At 41.1% G+C, this 19601-nt stretch overlaps 1 long non-coding RNA gene across 1 annotated transcript; it reads left to right on the plus strand.

Moving 5' to 3' along the window:
- The first annotated feature begins 74 nt into the window (after nt 1–74).
- On the plus strand, nt 75–19122 carry LOC133051817 (uncharacterized). Its single transcript, XR_009691923.1, has 3 exons — nt 75–273; nt 15038–15161; nt 19031–19122. It is a non-coding gene; the product is annotated as an uncharacterized LOC133051817 (long non-coding RNA).
- Nucleotides 19123–19601: the final 479 nt, after the last annotated feature.

The following is a 19601-nucleotide window of genomic DNA, read 5'->3' on the forward strand; positions in this document are numbered from 1 at the left end:
TAGTATTATTGTATTCCTGTCAATTTCTCCCTTTATGTCTATTAGTATGTTTCATGTATTTAGGTGTTCCTATATTGAAGACTGAGGGCAGGAAGAGAAAGGGGTGACAGAGGATGAAATGGTTGGATGGCATCACTGACTCAATGAACATGAGCCTGAGCAAACCCTGGGAGACAGTGAAGGACAGGGAAGCCTGGCATGCTGCAGTCCATGGGGTTGCAAAGAGTCGGACACAACCGAGCGACTGGACAACAGCAACAGCAAATACTGAGTGTATGTATGTTAATGAGTGTAACATCCTCTTCTTGTACTGATCTTTTATCATTGTATAGTGTTATTCTTTATCCTTCTTTATGGCCTTTTTCTTAAAGTCTATTGTGTCTGATATGAGTATTGCCACCCCTACTTTCTTGTCATTTCCATTTGCATGAGATAGCCTTTTTCATCCCCTCACTTTCAATCTATGTGTGCCCTTTGCCCTAAAATGGGTCTCTTGTAGGCAACATATTGTAGGCTCTTGTTTTCTTACCCAGTCTGCCACTCTATGTCTTTTTTAAAGTTCTTTTTTATTGGAGTATTTTATTGGAGTTATTTTACAGTGTTGTATTAGCTGCTGCTATGCAGCAAAGTGAATCAGTTATATGTACACAGATGAAAGGTTGCTGCTATGAGCCATGAACACACCAGGATTCCTGGCCTCTGGAGGAGAGGAATTCAATCCAGGGCCAGTGATGAGGCTTGATCGCTCAGAGCTTGTTGAGTAATAGCTTGTTGTGTAATAGTATAAAAGAGAGAGAGAAAGTTTCTGACATAGACAGCAGAAGGGGACAGAAAGAGTGCCTCCTTGCTAGTTTTTAGCAAGGAGTTATATACCTGTTAGCAAGCTGCTAATTAGAGAAAGGAAATGCCTCAAAACTTAGAGAGCTGCACCAGGCCCCTCACCCACAACATGCATTTTGAGATAGCATTGGCACAAAGTGAGTCATCCCGGGCCATAAAACAATTCACAGGAATCTTGAAGAAAGGCAGATTTCCAAGCAAATACATAGTTCATTAACACAGCTTAAGAAAGATATTTCCATAAGAAAAACACAATGGTTAGCTCAAGGTTTGAGATAAGTTCAGGTGGAACCAGGTGTTACCATGACAACATAGGATTGGAAGAGAAAAGAAAAAAAAAAAGTCTGCCACTTGCAGTTTGTTTCCTCCTGCTGCTTAGAGACCTCTGGCCTCCCTACCGAGGCTATTAACACTTTCACGTATATCCACTCATTTTTAGATTTCCTTCCCATTTGCACTGTATGTCTTTTGATTGACGCATTTAGTTCATTGACATTTAAGGTAATTATTGATAGATAATTATTTATTGCCATTTAAAACCTTTTTTTCCAGTTGATTTTATATTTCTTCTTTTTGTTTTTCCTTTTGTGGTTTGATGGTCTTCTTTTATGGTTCTTTTTTGAGACTCTATTATGCTTGAGTTATCTTCTTTTTGGTTTTTGTGTATCTGTTATGTTTTTGATTTGTTGTTGTTCAGTCGCTCAGTTGTGTCTGAATCTTTGTGACCCCATGGATGCCAGGCTTCCCTGTCCTTCACTATCTGCCGCAGCTTGCTCAAACTTTATGTCCATCGAGTCGGTGATGCCATATAACCATCTTATCCTCTGTCGTCGCCTTCTCCTGCCTTCATTTTTTTCCCAGCATCAGGGTCTTTTGTAATGAGTCGGCTCTTCATATCAGGGGGCTAAAGTATTGGAGCTTCACCATCAGTCCTTCCAATGAATATTCAGGATTGATTTTGTCACACGAGTGTATGCTCCTCAGTTTTTGTCTCATCACAACAAAGATTTGGAGTGAAGGACATTAAAGCCCCCCTCAGCGTGTCACAGCTCTCGGGTCTTGGACAGACCGTGTTATAGCTCTCAGGTCTCGAACGGACCGTGTTATAGCTCTTAAATAAATCAGTGTTACAGCTCTCTTTTATTTAGATAATAGCAGGAAAATCCATCTTCGAGGCATGAGGACACGTTGATCCAAGGACGCGAAGAGAAGAGCGCCCCATCGCACGGGGGGTCGGGGGAGAGAGAGAGAGCCCTTTGGCTCCTCTCTTTATATGTTTTTGTTCTTTTTTTTTTCCTCCCTGGGCCTGTCCTATCTAAATTGGGCCAGCCAGGGGTGCTGTTTGTTTTACCTGAGGTTCTCACTCCAGTCCTCGGACCTTCCTTTGTTCTATTTTCACGGGCTTTTCCCTTCCAGGTCTTTTAGTAACCGCCATTCTGGACTCCTTTTCCCTATTCTAACTACCTAACAATTTCATTTAGGATTGACTGGTTTGATCTTGCAACCCAAGAGACTCTCAAGAGTCTTTTCCAATACCATACTTCAAAAGCATCAGTTCTTCAGCACTCAGCCTTCTATATGGTCCAACTCTCACATCCATGCATGACTGCTGGAAAAACCCATAGCTTTGACTATATGGACCTTGGTCGGCAAAGTAATGTCTCTGCGTTTTAATATGCTGTCTAGGTTGGTCATAGCTTTTCTTCCAAGGAGCAAGCATCTTTTAATTTCATGGCTGCAGTCACCATCTGCAGTGATTTTGGAGCCCAAGAAAATAAAGTCTGTCACTATTTTGTTTCCCATTTATTTGCAATGAAGTGATGGGACCAGATGCCATAATCTTAGTTTTTTGAATATTGAGTTTTAAGCCAGCTTTTTCACTCTCCTCTTTCATCTTCATCAAGAGGCTCTTTAGTTCCTCTTCGATTTCTGCCATGAGGGTGGTGTCATCTGCATATCTGAGGTTATTGATATTTCTCCTGGCAATCTTGATTCCAGCTTGTGCTTCATCCAGCCCCACATTTCCCATGATGTATTCTGCACATAGGTTAAATAAGCAGGGTGACAATATACAGCCTTGACATACTCCTTTCCCAATTTGGAACCAGTCTGTTGTTCCATGTCTGGTTCTAACTGTTGCTTCTTGAACTGCATACAGGTTTCTCAGGAGGTTGGTAATGTTAGGGGAAGCACACTGATTGAAACCGCCCACCCTGGCCAGGCACCACAGTCACCATCTGCATGAATTATTTTACGACAGGAGGTCCTGGTAAGGAACAGGGAACTAATAAGCCTCTACCAACCGGAAGAGTTCGAGAAAGGTCAAAAGGAGACACCACATGTCCGACCACCTCCCAGAATCCTTCTCTCTGGCATCCATCTTGGCTGAACATGGCATGCACCACCAGGAAGGACTCTGAGTCAGAATGATTGGCTAAAGACAACCCAGAAACTAACCCCAGCACCATAAAACCCGAGACTGTAAGCCATGTGGCAGAGCTGTTCTCCTGGGTTCCCTAACCCTACTGTTCTCCACCCAGGCGCCCTTTCCCACTAAAATCTCTTGCTTTGTCAGCACATGTGTCTCCTTGGACAATTCATTTCCAAGTGTTATACAAGAGCCCAGTTTCGGACCCTGGAAGGTGTCCCCCTTCCTGCAACAGTAAGGTGGTCTGGTATTCCTCTCTCTTTAAGAATTTTCCATAGTTTGTTGTGATCTGCACAGTCATAGGCTTAAGCGTAGTCAGTGAAGCAGAGGTAGATTTTTTTCTGAAATTCTCTTGTTTTTTCTATGATTCAGCAGAGGTTGGCAATTTGATTTCTGGTTCCTCTGCCTTTTCTAAACCCAGCTTGAACACCTGGGAGTTCTTGGTTCACGTACTGTTGAAGCCTAGCCTGCAGAATTTTGAGCCTAGCTTGGCGAATTTTGATTTATGTTTGCCCTGATTTTCAAGTATATTAACCCAGTACTGTATCTACATGCTTAACACTGGTAGTCATATAGGCTCAAGCACATTCTTTAGAAAAAACTACAGAACTTGCCTGGTCAAGAATCTGTCTACCAATGAAGGGAACATGGATTCAATCCCTGGTCTGGGAAGATCCCACATACTGAGGGGCAACAAAGCCAACGTGCCACAACTACTGAAAGCCTGTGCTCTGCAACAAGAGAAGGCACTGAAATGAGGATCCTGTGCAGAATAACTAGAGAAAACCTGCAAACAGCAACAAAGACCCAGTGCAGCCAAATAAATTAAGTTTAAAAAAACTACATTTTTTTATTCCCCTTCCCCACATTTTATGATTTTGATGTCCTCTTTTACATCTTCATGTTCATCTTTTTGCTGTTCTTTGGAGTTATAATTGAATTCACAAAAAAATTTTTGTATTCTGTAGCTTCCCCCACTACCTGCACCACGTGGCTTTAGGGATCTTAGTTACCTATCCAGTGGAAGCACTGAGTCCTAACCACTAACCCTGTACTCACTTATTTAAGTGATTTACTTTCCAATTTTTATTTTCCCTTACAGATTCTTGCTGCTTTTCTGTTTCGAGAAGACCTTTCAATATTTCTTTTAGGATTGGTTTAGTATTGCTGTAGTCTTTTAGTTTTTATTTCTCTGAGAAATTCTGTATCTCTCCTTCTATTTTAAATGATTATCTTGCTGAGTAGAGTATCCTAGGTTGCAGGTTTTTCCCTTTCAGGATTTTGAATATTTCTTGCCACTCTCTTTTGGCTTGCCACTTTTCTGTAGAGAAATCAGCTGATAGCCTTGTGGGAGTTCCCTTGTAACTAACTTTGTTTTTTTCTTACTGAATTTAGAATCCTCTCTTTAACTTTTGCCATTTTAATTATGTCTTAGTGTAGGTCTGTTTGGGTTCATCTTGTTTGGGATCCTCTGTACTTCCTGTACCTCGATGTCTATTTCCTTCTTTAGGAAGTTTTCCACCATAATTTCTTCACATACATTTTTGATCCCCATTTCTCTTTCTTCTCCTTCTGGGAACCCTGTTATGAGTAGGTAGGCTCACTTTATATAATCTGGTAGGTCTCATATATTGCTTTCACTTTTCTGTCCACTGTTCTGATTGGGCAATTTCTATTATTCTATCTTCCAGATCATTTATTACTCTTCTGCAATATTAAACTTGCTATTTATTGCCTTTTGCTCAGCTTTCATCTTAGCACACAAGTTTTCTAATTTTAATTGGCTCCTCTTTATAGTTTCTAATTCCTTGTTATAGTGATCTGCACTTCTATTGATATCCTTTTATAATTCCTTCAGTATTTTTATAACCTCCTTTTTGAACTGAAGATCTAGTAGACTGGAGAGGTTGGTTTCATTGTTTATTCTTTCAGGGGATTTCTCTTACTCTCTTAATTGGGAGTGCTTCCTCTGCTTCTTCATTTTACTTATATTTGTCTGACTATGAATTTAGGAGAAACAGTTATTTAGTGTCATCTTGGAGGTGTTTGTCAACCTTGTGCTATACCATTTAGAGAATGAAACACACATACACACAAAGCCACCTCATCATATAAGGATGGAGATTTAAATTTCAAAAGATCCATCTATATAAAATAGATAACTGACAAGGACCTACTCTGTAACACAGGGGACTATACTCAATATTTTGTAATAACCTATAATGGAAGAGAATGTAAAAATATATAAATATTTCAATAAAAATTTAAATAATACCAAGAAAAGATCCAAAGATCCTATAATCTTATAGGGCAGTCTTTTATTTTTCATTTATTTATTTTTATAATTTTATTTATTTATTTTTGGCTGTGCTGGGTCTTTGTTGCTACAGAGGCTCTCCTCTGGTTGCAGTGGACAGCTTCTCATTTTGGTGGCTTCTCTTGTTACAGAGCACAGGTCCTAGAATGCATGGGCTTCCGTACTTGTGGCGCACGGATTTAGTTGCCTCATGGCATGTGGGATCTTCCAGACCAGGGATCGAACCCGTCTCCTGCATGGACAGACAGATCCTTTACCACTGAGCCACCAGGGAAGGTTATAAGGCAGTCTTTTAAATGAGACAAATTCAATTTTATTAAAATCTTACTATGTTGTCCCTATTTCTCTCATTTTTCCTTAATTTGACCAAACATATGCTCAGAATATGAGGTTTGAGGACCAGTCCAGGGTTTAGGGCTTCCCTGGTGGCTCAGACAGTAAAGAGTCCACCTGCAGTGGACTGGGTTCAATCCTTGGGTGGGGAAGACCCCCTGGAGAAGGAAATGACAACCCACTCCAGTATTCTTGTCTGGAGGATTTCATGGACAGAGGAGCCTGGCAGGCTATAGTCCATGGAGTCTCAAAGAGTTGGACATGACTGAGCGACTAAACATTTTCACTAGGGTTTAGAAACCTCTTCACTGATCCCCTACCAGGGCCCCTGGAATCTTCTCATCTGGTTATCTTGTTTCCTTCTTCAATTAGTATTCCCAATTTGATTTTTAAGCTTATGTATTTATTTATTATCATTTTATTCCCCCGGAGGAGGGCATGGCAACCCACTCCAATATTCTTGCCTGGGAAATCCCATGGACAGAGGAGCCTGGTATACTGCAGCCCATCAGTCCATGGGATTGCAAAGAGTCAGACATGACTTAGCAACTGAACAACAACTTCATATATATTTATATGAAGTTCATTTATAAACATTTATATGATTAAAAAATCATATAAAAACTTCACTTATATATATGTTTCCCAGGTGGCGCTACTGGTAAAGAACTCGCCTGCCAATACAGGAGGTGTAAGAGATGAGAGTTTGATTCTGGGGTCAGGAAGATCCCCTGGAGGGAGGGCATGGAAACCCACTCCAGTATTCTTGCCTGGACAATCTCATGGACAGAGGAGCCTGGTGGGTTACAGTCCATGGGCTTGCAAAGAGCCAGACATGACATGACTGAGCACAGCACATCACATAGCTTTATAATGTTGTGTTACTTTCAGGTATATAGTGAAGCGATTCTGTTATATATATATATATGTATATATTATATATATGTATTCTTTTTCAGATTCTTTTCCCATATAGGTTATTACAGAATATTGAGTAGAGTTCCTTGTGCTCTGTAGTAGGTCCTTGTTGGTTATCTGTTTTATATATAGTAGTGTGTATATGTTAATCCCAACCTCCTAATTTATCCCGTGTTTCCCCTTTGGTTAACCATAAACTTATTTTTGAAGTCTGTAAGTCTGTTTCTGTTTTGTAAATAAGTTTATTTGTATCTTTTTTCATAGATTCCATATAAGTGATATTCTATTTGTCTTTATCTGACTTATTTAGTATGAGAATCTCTAGGTCCATCCATGTGGCTGCAAATTGGCATTAGTTTATTCATTTTTTTGTAGCTGAGTAATATTCTACTGTACATATATACTATGTCTTTTTTGGTGGGGAGGGCTGCTCCATCAGCAGTGAGAGTCTGTTGTCCTAACCACTTGACTGCCGGGGAATCCCCTATGCCATGTCTTTTTTTTTTTTTTTTAATCCCTATGTTGATGGATAGTCAGGTTGCTTCCATATCTTGACATTTATTGAAAATAGTGCTGTTATGAACATTGGGGTGCATGTATCTTTTCAGATTAGTTTTCTCTAGATAGTTGCCCAGGTGTGTGTGTGCTGGATCATATGGTAGTTGTTTTTTTTTTTTTTTTAATTTAATTATTTATTTATTTATTTGCTGTGCAGTCTTTTTTCTAGTCACGGTGAGCTGGGGTTACTATCTAGTTGCAGTGCACAGACTTTTCATTGCCATGGCTTCTCTTGTTGCTGAGCACAGGCCCTAGGGTGTGAGGGCTTCAGTAGTTGTGGCACGAGGGTTCAGTAGTTGTGGTTCTTGGGCTCTAGAGCACGGGTTCCATAGCTGTGATGCATGGTTGCTTCTTGGCATGTGGTGTCTTCCCGGATCAGGGATTGAACCCATGTCTCCTACATTGGCAGGAGGATTCTTTACCACTGAGCCACCAGGGATGGTGCTGGTAGTTCTATTTTTAGTTTTTAAAGGAACCTCCATAGTGTTCTCTATAGTAGCTTTGCCAATTTACATTCCCACCAACATTGTTGGAGAGTTCCCTTTTCTCCACACCCTCTCCAGCATTTATTATTTGTAGATTTTTTAATGATGGTCATTCTGACTGGTATGAGGTGATATCCCATTGTAGTTTTGATTTGCATTTCTCTAATAATTAGTGATGTTAGGCATCTTTTCATGTGTTTATTGGCCATCTATATGTCTTCTTTGGAGAAATGTCTATTTAGATTGCCCACTTTTTGATTTTTTTTTTTTATATAAGGTTGCATGTTGCTATTTGTCTATTTTGGAGACTAATCCCTTGTCAGTTGCTTTATTTACAAATATTTTCTCTCATTTTGTGGGTTGTTTTTAAATTTTTATGATTTTCTTTGTTGTGCAAAAGCTTTTAAGTTTAATTAGGTCCCATTTGTTTATTTTCACTACTCTTAGTGGTGGATTCAAAAAGATATTGCTGTGATTTATGTCACAAAGTGTTCTGCCTATGTTTGCTGCTAAGAGTTTTATAGTATCTGGTCTTACATTTAGGTTTTTAATCCATTTTGACTTTAGTTTTGTATATGGTGTTAGTGAATATTCTAATTTCTTTTTTTTTGCATGTAACTGTCTAGTTTTTCTAGCACCATTTATTGAAGAGGCTGTCTTTCCTCCTTTGTATATTCTTGCCTCCTTTGTCATAGATTGACCATGGGTTCATGGGTGTATTTCTGGGCTTTCTATCCTGTTCTGTTGATCTATATTTCTGCTTTTGTTTCAGTACCATACTGTTTTGATTACTGTAGCTTTGTAGTATAGCCTGAAGTCAAGGAGCCTGATTCCTCCATCTCCATTTTTCTTTCTTAGGATTTCTTCAGCTATTCAAAGTCTTTTGTGTTTCCATACAAATTAAAAAATGTTTTGTTCTAGTTCTGTGAAAAATGCCATTCGTAGTTTGATAGAGATTGCATTGAATCTGTACATTGCCTTGGTATTTCCAGTTTACTCTTTTTTCAAATTGAAGTATGGATGATTTCTAGTTTGCTTAAAAAAATCTGTATTGAGGAGTAATTGCCAGATATAATTGTATTCATTTAAAGTGTACAATGGGGGACTTTCCTGGCAGTCCAGTGGTTAGGACTCTGCACTTCCACTGCAGGAGGCATATGTTCCACTCCTTGGTTTAGGAACTAAGATCCTGCAAGCCATGCAACATAGCCAAAAGTTAAAAATAGAATAAAGTTTATGATGTGATTTATTGACATGCATACACATAGAATGATTACCAAGATCAAGATAATTAACACACTCATCACCTTACATAGTTAACATAGTTAACTCTGTGTGTGTGTGTGTGGTTAGAATGCTTACAATCTACTCTTGCCAACTTTCAGGTATCAAATACCTTTTTATTAACTATCATCAGCATGCTATTCATTATAGCCTCAGAACTTATTCTTCTTGTAGATGCAAATTTGTACCCTTTGACCTACAGCACCCCATGCTAATTAGAAAGCATACTGCTCAAATCAGAACCTCTGATAGCTTCTAGAAATCTCTAGTGTATTAGTGGTGAGCAACCTTTATCCGCTCCCCCCCCCACACCCCGCCTCCCCCGCGGCCTTCCTCAAGAGACAATTTCAGGGAAAGAAAATGATGCTTATGGGCTGCCTGTATTTGCATTGCAAATGAAAATAGCTTTGAATCCTGTGGGGGAAATATGTATTTTCTTCCAGGGGAGCTTGCCTGTGCAATCAAGTAGATTTATTCTAATGAGCAACCGATGCCATTTGCCAGTTACTAAAATGTTAATATCGGCAGAATTGAAAACTAGTCACATAGAGGCAGTTTTCTAATATTTTATCCTAAAATTAGTTGACAGGCTGAAGGTAGAGATAAATAGAAGAGCATAAAACCATTTATTACAAGTAGTAGGCTTCATCTCACTCCCTTTGATACATCAGTTAGACTTGTTTTGATGCACTACAGGAAACCAGCTTATTAAGAATTCCGCTTGTTGGTAATACATTGCAAGCTGTACATTTCAGTCAGAACTCAAATGGTTTCTAAGGTACAGCCATAAAGGCCAGTGCTCAAAATAGCTGCTGCCCCCAGGGAGTGAGGGCTTCCTAAGAGGCCCTTAAGGGAGCCCAGACCGAATTTACTGGAATCGCTGGTTTTGGAGTCTTTAAAAAAATATTACAAATATAAGTCCTTATGTGTTATCAGGCAGATTTTGACACACAGGTCCTAACTCAAAGTATTGTGTGGTTGACACTTGTATTTACTAAATCATTCAAGTCCTAGTTGATTAGAACTATGGTAACAAAGAATTTGATTCCTTTGATGCTGAGGCAGCTGAGTTAACATCTGGAGTCAAAGTGCCCAGATTGGAACCCCTGAGAAAGCACTCTTATCTATTTAGTTATCACTCTGTTCTGGCCACTAGTGCAGGGGGACTTACAGAAAGGACCAGGGGAGGGTAAGGTGGTTAGCAAGATGGCACATATGGGAACTTATTAATGATACAGCAGAGGAGGAACAGACATAAGGTATAAAACTTGGAGAAATCACATGATTTGGGAGACGCTTCGAAATTCACTTCCTTATGTTTGTAGTTTTAGGCAAGAATGTTCCTTACCATAGCAAGACTAAATACATTGTCTGCCAGGCCTTAATTCTCAAATTGGTTTTCATTGTTAAAAAATGATGTAGAAAATCCTGAGTTGCATTCTCTCTGAAGTCTGCAGCATTGCAGAGCCCATTTATTAGAGGCCATGAAAGCTACAGAAGTTCTCGTCTTATTTTCTGCATTTCTAGTTTTATGCAATTTCATTAGATATTTCTGCTTTGGTAATAAGTTTAGAAAGGAGAAGGAAAAGAACAGTTACAAATACAACACTTACGGACTTTCCTGGTGGCCCACTGGTTAAGAATCTGCCTGCCAATGCAGGGGACACAGGTTCGATCATCGGTCTGGGCAGATCCCACATGCCATGGACCGACTAAGCCCATGCGCCACAACTACTGAGTCTGTGCTCTTGAGCCGGCAGTCACAACTACTGAAGCTCAGGTGCCCTAGAGTCTGTGTTCCACAACAGGAGAAGGCCGCACGCTGCAACTAGAGAGTAGTCCCCACTCATAGGAACAAAGACCCAGCACAGCCAAAAATAAAAGTATTAAATATATATATATATAAAACACTTCTTACCGTTTGAAAGTGAAAGTCACTCAGTCGTGTCTGACTCTGTGACCCCATGGACTATACAGTCCATGGAATTGTCCAGGCCAGAATACTGGAGTGGGTAGCTGTTCTCTTCTAGAGGGATCTTCTCAACCCAGGGATCGAACCCAGGTCTCCCTCATTGCAGGCTGATTCAATTACAATTTGCTTGCCAGTAATTAATGATAACTTTAATCCCTGCAATACAGTTTTTCTAATTGAAATACATTTGATGTGTAACATTGTGCAAATTTAAAACTCAATTTTTCCTTTGTTTCCTTTGAAGATAGTGTGACTTGTTTCTGGACAAAAACATCTTCAGTATTGGGTATGTAACATTAATCACGGGGTGGGGAGTAGAATTGATCAACAAATAGTATCAGGCACAGTCAGGAAGAGGAGAAAGGGCGGCAGTGGATGAGATGGTTGGATGGCATCCCTGACTCAATGGACATGAGTTTGAGCAAACTCAGGGAGAGAGTGAAGGACAGGGAAGCCTGACATGCTGCAGTCCATGGGGTCGGGGTCGCAAAGAGTTGGACATGACTTGGTGACTGAACAATAACAACAGTCAGGAAATGCTAGCTTTCTCTTCAAAGAGATAAAACCATGTATTTTGGTCCCCAGTCCCACAGATGAAACATTTCATTATTAAATGCTGATGGATTCCAGTCAAGTCACGACACAGGAGCCCCAGCCATTAGCACCATCCATAACTGTGGGGTAGTTTCGCAAAGCTACGTCCTGTTTGTTTTATTCATTTGACTGATAGTTTGATACAAAAAAAACAATTTCTCATTTTTCTCTCTCCCTGCTGAGCAACCCCAGAAAAAGTCATTTAAGCTTTTTGAGCTGAAATTTCTTCATGTGCATAACTCATATGATGCTGAGGATTAGGGCTGTCCTGCTCGCTAAGAATGAAATAATCCAATCTTTTCATGTTGTCCTATTCTGTAGAAAAGAGCAAATAAATATAATGTGATCTTGTGATATCACTTAGCAAATCAATAAGGAAAAATCCCCACTGGGCTTTTTTTTTTTTTTTTCCCCCAAAGCAAACACAGAGGAAAGCTAACTGCCATTGGCCATTTATGAATATCATTCCCCAAGGGCTACCAGGAATCACTTGGTGAACTACATGGGCCAATGTTCCAGAAGATCCTTTGTGCTAATTTTAGCAACAAAGCCAAATTTAAACAGAAAAGTACCCCCTCAACATTGCCACACCCCCACATTTTCTTGCTTTTCTTCCAAAAGGAAGGGTGCCTGAGCAACACCAGAGCACATTACATTTCTTTCTCTGAAGCAAATCACACGTTTCCAAAACATCTTGGCTAAAAATAAATTAAGTTGTGTTTCTTTCCGAGATGGAAATTGCTTTTGGCTGCTCACCCAGCCATACTTTTCTGCTAAACTCTGGGCTTTGTTTTTGATTTTCATGGAAGCAGGTTTATAAACACCAGAGGCAAAATGCAGCAACTAGAACAGATGGTTAAAGTGCTATTTCATTTGTCATTATCGGTTTGGGGAATACTGCAGAGTCGGGCTGCTGGGCTTACAGGCGTTCGGCTAGAGGAATTGTCTTGGGCAGAATCAAAGCCCCCCGTTGCAAAGCTGGGGATCAGTATTTTCCTTTCCTGAAAGGAACAGGTGACAAAGAAACCATTCTCTTCTTGCCTGTGGGGCTCTTCCCCCAGGTGAAGAAAAATCAGGTGGCTAGAAATCTTGTCTTTACAAATGGGGGAAGGCAATGTTGATGAAAAGAATCAATAAACAGTCTATAGTAGGAATAGAAAAGAGTTTTATTTGAGCCAGACTGAAGATTATAGCCTGAGAGACAGCCTCTCAGATGACTCTGAGAAAGTGCTCCAAAGAAGCTTGGTTTTTAGTGCAGTTTTATTAATATATCTCGTCAGAATGAAGAACATTAAACAAGTCAGGGATACATTCCTGCAAGGTTTGAAAAAACAGACCAGCACATACAGAGCGAGTCAGTATGGCCTTGGCATCTGGGAAGGGAGTCTTATCATTGAAGGAGCACCACCATTGGTGTCCCAGGAAGGGGAGCATTTAATCTTTATTTTATTATTATTATTTCATTTTTACTTTTTGGCTGCCATACAGCATGTGGGATCTTAGTTCCCCCACCAGGGACCAAACCCGGGCCCCCTGCATTGGAAGCATGGAGTCTTAATTATTGGGCATCCCGGGAAGTCCATAATCTTTATTTTTTAACACAGACTTCCTTACTTCTGGTCAATGCACCCTTTTCTTCAATAATTAAAGCAGATATACAATATATGTTTCATAGGCCACAAACAGGCTGTTTAGTTAGCATGACGTTCGAGTTAGATTATGTCTAAGCCAGAATGACTTCTCCATACCTCAATACCTGAAATCGTCTTCCATCAGTGGTCATGTCTTATCCCATGGCCTTACAGTTGGTGGGGAAAACCATTTCTAACCCAGAATCCCTTCACCACTTTTGACCTTTGACACCTTTGCCTACAAGATACTACACTACGGTTGTTTTGTTCACACACTGCATTGTCAATGTTCCTGAATTTACTAAATCCTTTTTTTTTTCCTTGGGGTTCTTTAGGGAAGATTCTCCCTCCTCCTTCTCTAGAGAAACCCTGTGAGGTGCCCGGGGGTGTTGCTGCACCCCCTGCACGGGCCACCTGGCAGCAGCCTGGGCACCATCACAAACAGTGCCTGAGGGACACTCGCTGAGTGACAACCGCGATGGCTTCTGAAATGGAGGAAGGGAATGGGGCTGAGCATGCGGGTGGGGGGACTCGGGGGCTTTGTTGTAACACTTGATGTTTTTTAATGAAAATAATACTTGAGGCAAATATGCTAGTAATAGGCACCTGGGTGTCTGTCTACTTGTCTCTAGTTTTAACGTTTGACAACCCCCCTCCTTCTTTTTTTGAAAAGAACAACAGTGCACTCTGGAAATGGTTTTCAAACCTGACTGCAGTTACATGTGGAACTTTAAGAAATATTTCAGATTCCTGGGCCCGCTACGCCTATACTCAGTTTTCAGGGGTGAAAATTAGGGTCCTCAGAAATTAGGGTCCTTTAAAAAGCTCCCCAGATGTTTCTCATTCAGTCAGTCCAGTGTTAGCCCTTAGACCAGATTTGAAGCACCACTACGTTGCAAAGGTTATTCTGTTGATACTTATAAGTATTATAATACTTACGCGTGTGTGTTAGGTCGCTCCAGCTGTGTCCGTCTCTTTGTGACCCTATGGACTGTAGCCCGCCAGGCACCTCTATTCATAAGGATTCTCCAGGCAAGAATACTGGAGTGGGTTGCCATGCCCTCCTCCAGGGGATCTTCCTGACCCAGGGATCAAACTTGCATCTCTTGTGTCTCCTGCATTGGCAGGCAGGTTCTTTACCACTAGCGCCACCTGGGAAACCCATAATACTTATAATCCTATGTATAACCCCAAATTGTGTTAACTTACACTATGGGGTGGTTGTTTTTTAGTATGTATCTATCATTGGGTCCTTTTAATCTAATTATAATAACCTAAATTTTTGGTCTTGCAAGAGTAATAAAAGGGTCTCTTTTTAGTCTCTTTGTGAAAACTAGGTCAAAACTCATTTGACAACACATAGATCCTTGTGCAGTTTTAAAGCCAAACTTTTAAACTTTAAGAGATTAGATTTTAGATTACAACACAGCCTATAAATGGCCTTTCAATATACATAAAATTTCCTTTTCAATCTGAAACTTTAATTCTGCCAGGTTTAGGGCAGTTCAGCTTGACAATAATAGCATCTTTTCCCCAGTATCATTGGATATTATAGAATTGTGTACACAATTTCTTTTGCTTGTCCTCGCGTTTAGCTTTTCTTTTCCCAGGCTTACTCAGAAATTTTTTAGTTTTATTTTATTAATTAATTTTTATTTATTTATTTTTTGGCTGCAGATAGTGAGAATTTAGTTCCCTGACTAGGGATCAAACCCAGGCCTTCAGCCGTGGAAGCATGGAATTCTGACCACTGGACCACTAGGGAATTCTGCCATGTTCACTCAAAATGATTGTTTTAAAGGTAATGAGTTTAAGTACACATATGTGTACTCACATTTACATGTGTGTGCCGGGAGCCGTTATGGGATGTCCCGCTTGTGACGAGGTCATGAGGAAAATACCGGGCAGGCAAGGCCGTCCGGGACCCCATCCATGACGAGGTCACAAGGAAAAAACCTGACAGGCAAGGCCGTCTAGGATAAGGGACCCTCCAGGTTGGCCTCGGCCTCTACCCCACCCTATGTCCTCCCCCCTTTTCTGCTGTTGCTCTTATTTGCCCTGCTGCGGATTCTTGTGTTGCCTGCCGAGAGCTCTCCTGCTCCTCTTTCACTGAATAAAGACCAACTTAAAAGCTAATTAATAAATCTCCTGGATGCTGGTACCCTATGAAGGGGCCAGGGATGAAGGAAATGCTTCAATTCAAACCCTTTTGCTGGCATTCTGGCTTGTGTGATAAATATGTGCTCTCATTGCAAAAAATGCTCTTGATTGTTCTAAACTTCCTAAGCACAGCACGCTAACAAAAGAAACCATTAAGCATAGGCCCCTTCACGGGGTGAGAAAAGCTCCACAAATATGATAGCCACAAATGTGCCTAATAGAAAATAGTTTAGATAGAGATTAGCTGGCGACTTCTTGCAGGTGGTTAACTTTTAGACTAAGAGCCTGTTTTGTGCCATATCTGCTGTTTCTGCAGTCCTTCACATTTCTGTTCTGTAAAAATGTAATCCTATCTAGTTCCCATAGAGATGACGCTTATTAGAAAGAAAATAGATTAATTATAAGAAAAACAGGGTCGGCTACTGAAGTTGCTTAAGTCACACCAGGTGCAAGCCATAAAATGTTAGCAGGCCTGAAGGCCAAATGATAAGAAAGACTCTTGTGAGCGAAAAGTACGTGGGTGACATCCTGTTTCTGTTGAAGGTCAAGTTGCTGTAATGTTTTGAGATGCCGTGTGTGTCAGCAACATGCACTTCCCCCAAAGATGTTGTTAAGGGTATAAAGGGGCCGTGCAAAAATAAACTTCAGACTTAGCCCCGAGCTTTGTCTCACTGTCTCTCTCTCTCATTCGCCGATGCCATTCATCCTGAGGGTTCCCCTGGATCCTGCTGGGGCTGGACCCCGACATGTGTGCAAAGTCACTCATTGACAGTTTTGTCCCAGTGGCACACGTGAAATCTCTCCCTTTTGCTCAATCTGTGCTCAGCGGCTCAGTCATGTCTGACTTTTGTGACCCCGTGGACTGTAGCCTGCCAGGCTCCTCTGTCCAGGGGGACTCTCCAGGCAAGAATACTGGAGTGGGTTGCCATTTCTTCTTTCAGGGGATCTTCCCAACCCAAGGATCGAACCCAAGTCTCTTGCATCTCCTTCACTGGCAGGCAGATTCTTTACCACTACATTACCTTCACCACTACCCCCATCCTCCATGAGATGGTGAGCAACAAAACAAGGAAGTGAAATTAAACAGCTCTCTTTGCTATTTGGCAGCAGCTTGGTCGAGGTAGCTAAACCTAATAAATCAAAACCAGGACAATTTTATGACTATGTATGGCTTGCACTAAATATGCAAGCATATTTTATGGTTTGTTTTCTTCACAACAGCTAAGACTAGGCTGGGTTTTTCTCTTTTCTTTAAAAAAAATTAAGATCGATCCTCTAACAGGTGAGAAGCACTTCCATGTCAGAAGGGCCCTCCAGCCCTGGCTGTCCAGACTGTGTTTGGGACTGTGAGTGTGAGGCTGGCCCGCTTTGGGCTGGGCAGGTTCTTAGCCCAACCTTGCAGGAATCATTGTGTATTTCTTTGGCACCTGTCATGATCGTGTCCTTCATCCATATTCCTGGGATACCTGTCACATGTCCAACAACGTCTTACATACATTTCAGTAGGTAGCGAAAACTGAGAAGATTCTCTTCTTCTCAGTGTAAAATTCTCCTATCCTCTGACTTGTTTGCAACTTCACTGATGTGGACAGGCTTATTATAAGAGCAGAACCGGAGACCTAGTGACCAGCTGTACTCAGGTGAAGTGTCCCTGCTCTTTTTGTCTGGCTCCAGAACTTTCCTAGGGGTCACTGCAGCCCTTGCTGATTCCTTGATTTCATAACATTAGAAAAAGGAAAGCAAGTTCAAGTCTATAGGAACATTAGAACAGCAGAGAGTTTTTGTTTGTTTGTGTGACTGTACCATGTGGCATGTGGGATCTTAGTTCCCCTGCAGTAGAAGTGCAGTCTTAACCATTGAACCATCAGGGAAGTCCCTCGATCATCTTCAGTCAGTGCAAAGTAATTCAAGCAAATACAAATAAATAAGGGCTTCCCAGGTGGCGCTAGTGGTAAAGAACCCGCCTGCCAATGCAGGAGACATAAGAAATGCGGGTTTGATCCCTGGGTCGGGAAGATCCCCTGGAGGAGGGCATGGCAACCCATTCCAGTTTTTTGCCTGGAGAATCACCATGGACAGAGGAGCCTGGCAGGCTACAGTCCATGGGGTCACACAGAATTGAACAGAACTGAAGTGACATAGCAGGCCAGTCACAAAGAAAGTGGCCAGAGTTGGACAAAATAATATTCCTTAAATGTGTATATGTTCAAAATCTGAATGTTAAAAAACAAATACGAACAAGCAACTCAAAAGCCAACAATGTAAACAAACCACTTTGGGCTGTGTCCACCTATCCAGGTAACCAAGCTCAACATAGGATTTTATTTACAGGAATCCTAAACTTAGTTTTTCGATTTTAATTCAAAACTGAAAGGTCTGACTGGTTGCCTTTTTTTAACTTGAAGGTTGCAATGACTATAAAGAAAGCTGGCTTTTCTTATAAAAGACACAAGCAAGTACATCTGAAAACCCCCAGTAAGGACATGCTGATCCTAGCATTTATTTGGAGCAAAAGCAAATGACTTTACACTCAGGATTAATGACTGCACTTGATGACCAGAGACCAGAGCTTATGAGGGATGCACTTGGAACCCAATCCCCATGTTCAAATCAAGGGAGCAACCGTTGTTGTTGTTTAGTTGCTAAGTCATGTCCAACTCTTTGTGACCCCATGGACTGTAGCCCGCTAGACTCCTCTGTACATGGGAATTCCCAGGCAAGAATACTTGAGTGGGGAGTCATGCCCTTCTCCAGGGGATCTTCCCAATTCTGGGATCAAACGTTGTGTCTCTTGTCTCCTTCACTGGCAGGCGGATTCTTTACCACTAGCGCCACCTGGGAAGCCCAAGAGAGCAATGCAAGATGATGCAATTAAACACATTATCTGAAGTTGCCTTTGAGTGAGAAGTGTGCTTGACATGCAGCACCCGTGCTTCCATTTGCTCTGATAAGCACCCTTACCTCCTTTCTTTACATTCATTTATTTCTTCAGGGCCCATAACCTGTTTGTAGTACTAAGTACTTCTTCAGAGTGACCATTACAGCAAAATTAACTTCTGATGAAAACTCCCTTTAACAAAGCCCAGACTAAAATGCACAGGAGAAAAGCCCCTGTCCTGCGGCTACCCAGGTGCACTTTAAATTCCGACCATTTCCGAAAGGGTTATAAGGAGGTGAGTCTTTAAATCAAAATCTCCATGGTTGGGTTTAATATGAATAAAGAAGCTTTTTAAAAAAGCGTCTTATTTTTACACAGAGGAGAATGTTTATAGTTGAGCTCCAACTTGAGAACCACACAGAAAGTCAGGCTGCCTTGTTCTAGGCATTGCTATTTGAGTGGGCAAGAACACAGCGCATAGACCACCTCTTCTGTTTGGTGTGGGATTGAAGTCATTACTGGGGTCTGTGGCATCCATACTTTAGGGCAGAGGAAATGGCTGGGAGTGGTACTAGGGCAGGATACATCCTACTGTCCCTTGGAAATATGAGGTGTCATTTTCTTTTCCCTAGGGGTCTATGTTTGTTGAAGGCATGTTAGCATCTTCTCATGCCAAGAATTGGCTACAAGAAGCCCCTCATCTGAGCTACCAGAAATGTGTGAGTATAGCTTTTCAGAATGTGTGTGCACACTTCGCTGTGTCTGACTCTTTGCAACCCCATGGACGGTAACCCGCCAGGCTCTGCTGCCCATAGAATTTCCCAGGCATGAATACTGGGGTGACCTGCCATTCAAATGTACTTATTTTCAAATCAGAACTAAGAAAAAAAGTAAAATGCATATTTCAGTTTTCAAAGTTGTAACCTCACGTCAAATTCTTAACGCTATTCCTCAATGAGAGCTCACACTAAACGCATGGCAAAGGACTACTGCAGTTGATGTAAAGCATAATTTAAAATACGGGATATTATTTTAGGCAGCTGTATTTCCTCTTTTAACCTAGGCTCAAAATGTAACACTATGTTTCAGATTTAATACACCCATAAACAAATTCAGAATACACCAAAAAACCTTACTTTTTCCCCCCTTAGTCACTAGTCAAATTTAGAAGGCCAAATTTTAACACCTGCTTTCAAACCAACC

Source organism: Dama dama, chromosome X, assembly GCF_033118175.1.
Source record: "Dama dama isolate Ldn47 chromosome X, ASM3311817v1, whole genome shotgun sequence".
Lineage (NCBI taxonomy): Eukaryota > Metazoa > Chordata > Mammalia > Artiodactyla > Cervidae > Dama > Dama dama.